The sequence below is a fragment of the Poeciliopsis prolifica genome, unplaced genomic scaffold (assembly GCF_027474105.1).
Source record: "Poeciliopsis prolifica strain line A6 unplaced genomic scaffold, Auburn_PproV2 SCAFFOLD103, whole genome shotgun sequence".
NCBI lineage: Eukaryota > Metazoa > Chordata > Actinopteri > Cyprinodontiformes > Poeciliidae > Poeciliopsis > Poeciliopsis prolifica.
In genome coordinates, this window is record NW_026562478.1 from 47,501 (window position 1) to 58,243 (window position 10,743).

Here is a 10,743-nt window from a genome sequence, read left to right on the forward strand (position 1 = left end):
ATTATTTGCAATATAATTTGCAATGTATGATATTAAAAGTGGCTTTATGTTACTTTGTGTACAGGCTACAGGCTGGAGTTTACAATGAATTATTAGGATCTTACGAAGAAAAGATAATAAAATAAAAATCAGAGACTGAACATATATGAGAATACAGTTATAATAATCAGAATAAAATTATAACAATACAAGAATACAGCTATGACTTTATTCTCATAATTTTACTTTTTGAAAATTCCAGTTTGAGAAGTCAAAAATTTATGAGAAAAAACTCAGAGATTTTGAGATTAATCCCAGAAATTTGCTACAAAAAATGGAGAAATGTCTGAATATGAAATGTTGAAAATGTTTGACTTGTGAAACTCAGAAATTTCTTTATCTTTCAATATATTTTGAGATTAACCTAAAAATTCCTGTTTTTTTTCTCGCACACTTTTGACCTCTTTAACTCAGGAGTTTCTTTATTCTTTTTAGAAAATTTCTAGTTTTTTCTTGCAAATTTTTGATTGTTGAAGCGAATAATTTATCTTGTTTTCTTCTAGTATATTTCTGAGCTTAATCTCAAACATACCAGGTGTTTGTAAAGAATTTTCTTTGATTCTGAGTAAAATTGGGGAATAAATGTAAGACTTCAGATTTATTCTCTGATTTTTGGCGTTTGGAGCTCAGAAATGTTCTTTTATTTAAACTTTTTGAGATGAATCTAAAAATGTATCATTGTTTTTGGTGGAAATATCTCTTTGTTTCTCTCAGTCCCTAACGCATCATCTTACTGTTCTGATACTTTCTGTGTTTTTCCAAACTGTACATTTAAGTATTTAAGCCTCATGGTTTAAACCTGAATAAGTTCTGGCGTTTCCTCATATTGCGGCTCCAACATCTGAGAGGTAAATTATTCTGTTTGCAGCGGCTGCCTGGCGCTGGTCCAGCCGCTGCTGGGAAGAACTGCCTCAGAGGGAGGATGGAACCATACTGGGCCGGGCCTGGGCCGGGCCTGGGCCGGACTGGGACCGGGCCGCGTAGTTCCACCTGGCAGCAGAAGAGTCGTGCTGCTCCTCGTTCTGGTCTTTCAACCTGAAGAGCTGCCAGCTTTGGAAAACATCCGGGTTCCTGCTGAGCCACCAGAGCCTCCATTTAAAACTCACTTAGGAAATAAAAGACCAGAAATGATTTTCCTGTTTATTTGATGGATTAATGGTTAAAATAGCCAGAAAATATTGAAGAGGAAAGAATCTCTACATTAAAACATTAATGTAGATTCTACAATGATGCGCTAATAGCAGAGCTAATATCATGTTTAGCGCTTTTGGTTAGAAAGAGTCGATGTTTTTGCAGTGTAAAAGAGTCTTGATCATATATTGTCCCAGTTCCTTCTGAGTAATAACATGCAATCTTAAAAATATGGCAAGTTTCAATTAACACTTTAAAAGTCGGATCCAAAGAAAAGAGGGAGGCTGGGTTATTATGGTGCTTAGCAACCAGTATATATTTATATTTATCGCTGTCTGTGCAGCTGCAGACACTTAAAATCTGTTTTAAGACACAAACTCTGTGAGCTACCTGATGTGTTTGTGGTTGAAGCGATGAACCAATCCGCCGTTTGCTCCGTCTCTCTGCAGTGATGCAAGCTTTGAGTCATGCGGCTGCGCTTGTTTCATCCTTCAGATGATAATTATCTCCTGCCTCATTGTAGTCACACAGACTCTCTTTGGGGTTTTTGGTCTTTTCTCGCTGTAACTTTCCATTTTTTGCAGCAGCTGAGCCCGTCTGTTCCCTGCGCATGAATTTTTAATGTTTTTGCCCTGGAGCTGCCAATGTCAACAGAACATTGTTTCAGCGTGAAAACCCAGAAACTTTCATTGTGGCAGCTTCTCTGGATGAACGTTTGAGCTGCGGCTGCTCATGTGTGATCACTTTCAGAAAGTGTTGGTGTTTTTATTCACAGAACCGTTTATTGGATCTCCCTGGATCGAGTCAATATATGGATTACGGATCAGGCTGCAGACATGCAGATAATTTGCAGGGACGGAGTTTAAGCCCTGCAGCTGATTGATCACTGTTCAACTTCACAATTCACCGAAAAACACATCAAGAAAACAAGAAGGTGACTCCGTTACCTTCCTCTGGTGGATTAGATTAGATTGGATTAGATTAGATTAATAGGTAGATGAATTATAGAGTTACTGTAGATAAGCGGATGAATCGGATGGATGAGACGTTGGATGGATGGATGTATAGATGGATGGATGGAAGATACACGTTGGATGACGCGTTGCATGAAGAACGTTGGGATTAAACTTTTGACTGATTCAGGCCTAAAAACACTGATAATCTCAAACTTTCCCAAACTTTTCAAGGAAACCTGGAATAAGGAAGCAGCAGCCAGCCGTGTGACAAGCCCTTTAATGTCGCTTTGACAGCACAGTGCAGAACAGGAACCCAAGCTGTGCACGCGCTCAGATGCTCATGTCCTTTTATGGGCGTGGAACAGGATCTTCTTGAAGGCCCGGCGGAAGTCCCGGTTGAAGATGGTGTAGATGATGGGTTCAGGCAGCTGTTGCAGTATCCGATCCAGAAGAACAAGTCGAAGAGCGTTTCTGGGATGGTGCAGTTCTCTCGGCAGATGGCGTGCAGACTGTAGGTGAAAAAGAACGGGAACCAGCACAGCACGAAGACGCCCATCACCACCGCCAGGACAAAGGTGAACCGCTTCTCCCTCATCTGCGCCACCTTGTTCTTGGATAGCGACATCTGCCTGCTGCGGACGGGCAGCGGCGACGGCAGCAGGAAGTTCTGGGAGCACTGGTCGGACGAGGCCCAGGAGATGGAGGCGCAGGACGGTGGTGGCGGGGGCAGTTTGAGTCTGTTTGTCGTACCATCTGCATCGTCTGTTTTACTCTTCCTCCGACTCTCCGGGGGAACCTCAGGGATGATGAAAAGGACTCCTTTACTTCTGGGTCCGGGTTCCTCTCCTCCAAGTCGATATCGTCCAGCTCTCCTCTTCTGTGGTTGCTGCTGTTGCTGTCGACGTTGGAAGAGCTGCGTCGGTGTCCCGGTTGGGGACTCTCCAGTTCATACTGGGCCTTGCCCTTCCTTTGGCAGGTACCGTCACCGCCCACGAAGCAGGTCTCGGACTGCGACGGCTGCCTCTCCATTACGTTCTTTGCCACGAACACGGTGGAGGCCCTCTGCTTGGCACGCGGTAGATCTTACAGTAGACGAGGATCATGATGACGCCGGGGGCGAAGAAGGACACTATGCAGGAGGAGAGGATGTACCACGTCTGGTTGTTGATGAGGCACTCCTGCCGGCTCACCTCGCTCCTGTCTTCTCCCTCTAAATCGATGTCTTTCTGCGACATGAGGAGCGGCGGCGAGGAGATCACGATGGATATGAGCCACACGATGCTGATCATCACTTTGATCCGCTTTGGGGTCCGCTTGCGGTTGTAGCTGACGGCTTTGGTGACGGACCAGTAGCGATCGAGGCTGATGGCGCAGAGGTGGACGATGGAGGACGTGCAGAAGAGGACGTCCAGAGCCAGGTAGAATGAGCACCAGGTGGAGCCGAAGTACCAGTACCCCATCACCTAGGACAAGAAACCAGTCAGAGACGAACTTGTGAGGAATTTTAATGATATTTAGGGAAAGGTTGCAGAGATCTGATTGCGTAAGTGTTCACACGCTTCAGTTTCATAGCCTAGCATGTATGGAAAAACTGGTTGGCATCTCCTCTTCTGCAGGTTTTTAATGCGGCTAAAGGGAAACTCTGTTTATGACGGTGATAATAAACCATGTGCTGTGAATTCAGGCGAAGTCGGTCATTTGATCGACTCGTCAGGAGGGAGGAGCTACGGGTCGGTTTCTAGCTGGTTACAACTTCTAACAGTTTATGAGCCTCATCATCAGACTTTAGTTTGACTCAAACAAGTAGAGACGAAAACTACTCAGAAAGACAATTTCAGTCTCTCTGTTCAATACTCACTATAGACGGCCATCTTGGCGCCTGGACTGATTTAGTGTAGAACCAAAGGCTGGTTCTTACCAGGCTGCTGCAAAAATAACTTCTGATTCCTAATTTACACCAATTCTGGTCCCGCTCTGCTCTGCCCTGGTGCCACAGTAAATCACACCCATTATCAATGAAAGCATTTCCACTGCGTCCAAACAGAACCATGTTTTCACCCAACGCGTGTGGAGTCTCACGGTCCAACAGGAAACCACAACAGCAAGACACACTGCATTTCCTGGAAGTACTCCCTGTATTAATGGAAAAATGGCCGTATTCATGCTTTCAGCATGTATCTGTTATGGATTAAGTTCTGAAACCTATAAAATCGGGTTTCTATTAGAGTCACAGCAGGAGCAACAGAGGGAAAATGTTAATTTCCTCAAAGCGTCAGTTAAACCAGAACATCATAAAGGTGATGATCAGCTTCCAGAACCTGACATTAATGTTTTCAGTTAAATTAGCATAACAGGCTAAATATCATGTGATAGATTTACACCAGCAAAGCTCTGATCCATCAGCTGCACAAACGACTCACTATGTGAAATAAACTAAAGATGATTCCATTAATCATTTCAGAAATAATTGAGCTACAAAGTGATCCAGGCTTTACTGCAGTGAAACCAATTATAGGTCCTCTTAATATTAATCTAAATGCTATTCTATAACCTTTTCCTCAGTGTTTTGTTGAAATATTTCATTCAAAAAAATGTTTTCTATAAAATTGGACTCAGTTTGGCTCTAACTGTTTCACATGTTGTTGTTTTTGGTTTCAGCATCTTTCTGTGTTTTTTCTTCCATTTCCTCTTTAAACAATGAGTCTCCTCATTATAATTCCATCAGTCCATCAACTGGAAAACACTTAATTATAAGATGATTAACAATGAAGACCAAAAAAGAAGGAGAATCCAGAGAACAAAGCCGAATGTTTTATGAGAAAAGCTCAACAATAAAGCTGTTGCTGCTCCCTGGAGAGACGCAGAGACACAACCCAGGCATGTGGGAATGAGGGTCAGCCTCCGATTGATCGCAATTATTCCGGGCCGGTGAAAAGCAGCCGGCTGACACCGAGGGGATGGAGAGGAGGACCAGCACCAGCGGCTTCACAGAGAGAGAAAAAGGCTCACAAACAGATTCAAATGTCCTAAAAATATGAATATTTTCAACATGTTTGAGGCCAGGAGGTGAAAAAACTGACCAGAATTTACTCCGATTCTCCAACTAGGTTGGTAATGCAACTGGGCCCAAATCCACCGACAGCTCAGCGTTTTATCGCTTTAGCAAACTCTGAAAACATTCAAAATAAATTACAAAGCTCTGATTTACTTTGCTGATTTGTTCATCTGTGTTGAAGTTTTGTTTATCAGCTGTGAAGCGTTCTTCAATAGTTAAGATATTTATGTTCTTATTTTGAAAGGGGGTTATATTCTGTTTCCTCAGATTCTCTTTTCAAAAATATTATTTAGATCTAGAAACCTACAGAAATGATTTAAGCATTTAAACTTGATTTTTCTATCACTGAAAACAAAAAAAAGTAATTTAAATTTTTTTTGATGAAAGATATTTGTCTTTCTTTGTATAACTATACTGCCTTTGCCATGTGACATGCAACTTGACAGTACAGCTAAACTCTGTACTGTCAATGACTCTGAGGAACTTTGGTCTTTGTCCACAGGTTTATTGAAACCAAGGTAGTGTGAAACTAAAACACACAAAACAGGATACATCACTGTACATTCTTACAATACACATTCAAAAATATCTGACATCAACCTCAAAGACTAGAAATAATGTAAAAGTAACGATAAACAGAAATATATTAAACATAACATACCCATAATGCTTCGTCAGGGCAAAATGATTGCAGATTGAAGTGGATTCACTGAACATATGCTGACATAAAATCTAAGTCAGCTTAATTTGCGAGCTGAAGTCATGTGACATGCAGCTGGGCTGCACGTCTTAAAGCCTCCTCACATAAACACCAACAAACTCCCGACAACACAATAACTCTGCAGTGAACGGTTTAAGTTAGCTTTCGCTGGCTAACTAAATATTTAGCTCAGTGTGGTAGAAGTTAGCAACATGGTGTTTAGCATATTTAGCTTTCACTAGATACCATGTTGCAATAACTAGCATTTATAATTAATGCTCTAGGATTACCCAAACTAATCTGTACCAACCAAGTATTTCTTCTATCATTTATATTATGATTTATAATATTTTTTATATGAATGAATTATAAATAGCCTTTTCTAGCTCAAAGCAGTTATTTATTTTAGTTGGTAGCAAAAAAGCTTCTTTGTCCTGTGATGATTAGGGTTGCAGAGTCTCAAATGGGTCAAAGGTCATCAGGTTGCCAGTCCATTAGGAGCAGTGAGACGATCAGGAGTTGGAACCAAAGGTAATTTGTGGTTGCAAATGAACTAACAAGTTTGCTTTTGAGCTTTGGCAGGAAGTCAGAGTTACTGGAGAAAACCTGCAGGCCATAAAATTCACGTTTTAATGTTTTTCTGAGATATTATTAAATGTTGTGCCTCAACAAACACTGGTGAGGAATCAGAGGAACGCTAGAAACAGGACAGAACAGGCAGCATTTCCATGTATGTTTTTATCTTTCCAAAACTCTGGAGAGACTCTTAAGCTTCATATATATGCCATCATGTTTTATTCATCAAAATGTGCTTCTTCTGCCCCCTCCCTCATCGATGCACAAGCCCCTGCAGAATCCCCCAGAGCTTCTCCAGCAGCAGAAACTCATGAAAATACAAAAACATCCTTCACCTGAATCCACCCAATACTCACTGCTTTTAAATACTTAAAATAAACATTTATTTAGGAAGTAAAGTATTTAGCTCCATATTAAATAATAAGTATTTAGCTAGCCCAGAGCTAACTCTATGTAAATTTTACAAACAAAATATTTAACTAACGAAGAGCGTAATATTTAGTTTGGAAGCTAAACCTTTAGCTTGCTGATAAAATATTTACTCTGAAACTGTGGCATTTATACATAAATGAATAACATGGTGCAAATAGACTTTTAAAAAATTAACACCCTTTCTTTCTGCCAACTTTACAAAAGGAACCACATAAATAATCATTGTCATTATCAGAAGCATCATGAAAGAAATCCTTTTCCTCTTTTTCATCCCTTTTCTTTTTTGATGCTTTGTGGTGAAAACTGCAGCCGCTGTATGTTTATATATATGATGCTTCATTAATCGATCATGTAGGTCTGAATCTCCAGTAACTGCCTGTCCTGATAACTCAGTGATGGAACCACTACTGCCCCCTGGTGGGCGGGTCTGAGCACCGCAGCTCCTTCCAGAATGAAAACCTTCACACTCTCGTCGCTGATCTGCATGAAGCAACTGGAGCCAAAACGCGTTCAAATCGGGTCGTTCCCTCTGGGCACCCGACAGTTTCTGGCAGGAAGCGCGTTTCTTCCCCCAAAGGGAAATCCTAAACGAGCAGAGTTCTTTCTCCAAACAGCATCTGAACCTTTTGCTGCTTCTGTTGTGCAGATTTCATGTTTTGAAAGCAGCAGAAATGTCTGTTTCTGAATTATCAGGTCATGCAGGTTTGTTCAGAAATGACCCGACAGTCCAGTCGACTCTGGGATCAAAACTGAAACATCTCCAGCTGCTGTGCTTCTTTCTCACCTCACTGAGTCAAACCAACCAACCTTTGAGCAACCTGTTCCCCTCCTGGCCTGTGGGGGCGCTGCACCAAGAACCACTAAAGGAAACAACACTAAAATCTCTGCAGGCACCGAGCGTAACTTCCTTCTTCAGGAAACGCAGACAAAGTGGAGTGGGATCAGATTTTAGGATTTCTCTTTGACTAAAGACACAAATCATTTCTCTCGCTAGCACTAAGCCAGGTCGTTTGTTCTGGTTATTTTTACCCAGAATGCCCTGTGCTGCAGTTCACTTCCTTCTTTTCAAGCGGTCCCTGGTCTGCAGGGAGTTTACATATGAATCTGCAGCGAATCAGAGTCACTTCAGCCGAACCGAGACCGAGGTTTGTAGTTTGATGACACATTGGCTCAAGGGAAGCTATATTTTACTTTCTTCTACTGAAAGTTTGCTGTCAATTTACAAACTGATCTCCATATCCTGGAAGAAAACCTGCTGTGAAAGCCAAACGTTTACATCTTTAAACGTGAACAAATGAAAACCATCCTTCCCAGTAAAACACATTCTTAATTATTATATGTTCAATTTAAATCCTTAGTGAAGCCGTCACCTCATTGGCCAGCGAGAAGGGGATGACCAGCGTGGCCACCAAGATGTCCGCCGACGCTAGCGACACCAGGAAGAGGTTCTGCGGGGCCCTCAGGGCTCGGCTGGTGAACGGCCACCACCACCAGAACGTTCCCCACCACCGTCCCAGGATGATGACCGCCACCACCAGCACGATGCACACCGACGCCGCCTGCGAGTGAGGAGGAAGAGGAGGCGACTTCGCCAGGGAGGAGGACGACGTCTGGTTGACGGATGAGTTCGAGTCGTCTGCGAAGTCCATCCTTCAGCCTCCAGTTCATTCAAGATTCGGACAGAGAACGAAATAAAAGCCAAAATCCTGCAGGTTTCAGACGCTGGAGCTCATCGGTGGCGGTCGAAATGCGGCTGCTTAATGCCAATCTTCAGGTGGAGCATCATCAAACACTTTTTAAAAACTATCACATCCATGGAAGCTGGCAGAAACGGTGGCCCAGTTATTTCCAACGAGAAGCGAAAAGAAGCAGAGCATGCATCCGTACACTGGAGCCGCAAGGACAGGAACCGTCATGCTGCTGCAGCTGCTCCGGAAAAATCAACACAACTGGAAAAGTGGATCAGAAATGACTGAAAATGTGCTTTAAAAAGAAGAAGAAGAAGAAGAGGTCCCCACTTTGGATATTGCAGAGCGAAGTGACTCTGCTGCTGCTGCTGCTGCTGCACTGATTCTGTTCTGCTGGAGGAAGAGGATGAAGAGGAGGAGGAGGAGAGACGAAGAGGAGAGATGAAAGGAAAGAGCGAGGGATCCGTGAAGAGGAGCGCGAGAGAGCAGCAGATCTTTGAAGGAGAAGACAAGAGGGATTGAGAGAGGAGTGGGAGGATGGAAATGATGAGAGGATTGGAATTTGGGGAACGATGAGATGAACGGATGAATGAAAACAAAGGAATGAAATTCAGAGAAGAAAAGGATGAGAGGAAAAAATCGATTTGATCCTCAATCAATTTATGTTTATCTAACAAAATCTTATAAAGTTTCTGCCGCAAATATCTTTTTTCCTGCAGTAACCATTTTCAAAATGTTGTAGTTTTAGAGTTTAGCTGGGCTGATTGGAAGAGCTGCAGTTCCTCTGCAAAAACTAAATCTTACCAAGTATTTTCATCCAGTTCCTGCTACAAACATCATGGTGCATTTCAAACAAGAAAAAAACTTACAAGTAACTTTTCATCAGCATATAGAAGCTTCTTTTAAGTAAATAATTCTTAATATCAATGACTGTTCAGATTATGTCACTTATACAAACTTCCAGAAAACTGAAAAACAGCTGAAACACTGAATTGTAGTTTCCATATTAAGTGGAATATTGATACATTTTTTAATATGTATTTGCTTGATTTCTGTCCATTATTTAAAAAAGTGCAAATTTATTGGCTGTGCCATATTCTGGCCAGTCACTTCTGTCACCAGCTCATGCAGTTTATTTAATTGTGACTTTCTTATTTTTACTTACATCATGTCACTGTTCTTAAATTCTCAAAGGTCTTAAAAAGTCTTGAGAATTTGAGTCGGTAAAACCTGCAGAAACCTTGTGAAGAGGAAAGACATTAAAAGTACAGAAACTATCAACGCTTAGGGACGTTCACTTCATCATTCAATCATTTAATCCTTCAATCGGGTCCAAAGTTGGACTGAAAGTGTAAATACTGAAAAGTGAGACGGACAGATGTGGAAACAATAAAGTCCTGCGCAGGCCGTCTGCTCCAGTTTCCATCAGAACTCAGTGAAATCCTGAGAAAGAGGCGTATTTTAGCTGCAGCCTGCTGTTCAGTTCTGACCCGCCTCTCGTCTCTGGGACGGTTTTCAGATCCGGTTTTCAGAGAGGCGTGGCTCTCATCTGCTCCTAATCGCTTCTGGGCGACGCGCAGGAGTATGATCGATCTCGCTTCAGAACACACGCTCCGGCTGTCATGAATAATTTATCGGAGGTTTCTAATTTTCTAATGAGATTTGTTTAGCATCTCCAGTTTTTTCTTTTTTTGTGCGTTTATTGTTGCTGAATGATGCGCCGCTCTGATTTATTACCAATAATTGCCTCGTTAAGGTGAAGCTGGGAGCAAGTTATTGCCTTCTTACCACTGAGGCATTGGTTTGGAGCTGTTTATTTAGACTGCTGATCAATTCTCATCAAATTCATGATTCTACTTTTGCTAGTTTTTCTTCCCTTTGATGCTCATAAACTGTCAATGTCCTAAAACACATCTAATAACAATCTGGTTCATTTTAGAGCAAAACGTTGGGAATTGAGAAGTTTTTTGGCTGCCAAACAAAGAAACAAACCTGAGTCTGGATTTTTCTTCATACATGTATTATTAACTGTGCAGAAAAGTGAATATTCTCAGAGAATCTGATGTTGGAGGTCGGGGCTCCGGGGCGCCGATGAATCAGACCTTCTAAGGAGAAAGAAAAGAAGTGATGCAACTTTTTCTGCAGCCTGTGAAGCCCAAAGGACGA

At 42.0% G+C, this 10,743-nt stretch overlaps 1 pseudogene; it reads right to left on the reverse strand.

The window, feature by feature from the left end:
- Nucleotides 1-2,396: 2,396 nt before the first annotated feature.
- LOC129354057 (alpha-2Db adrenergic receptor-like) lies at nt 2,397-8,783 on the reverse strand (annotated as a pseudogene).
- Between the last annotated feature and the right edge of the window lie 1,960 nt (nt 8,784-10,743).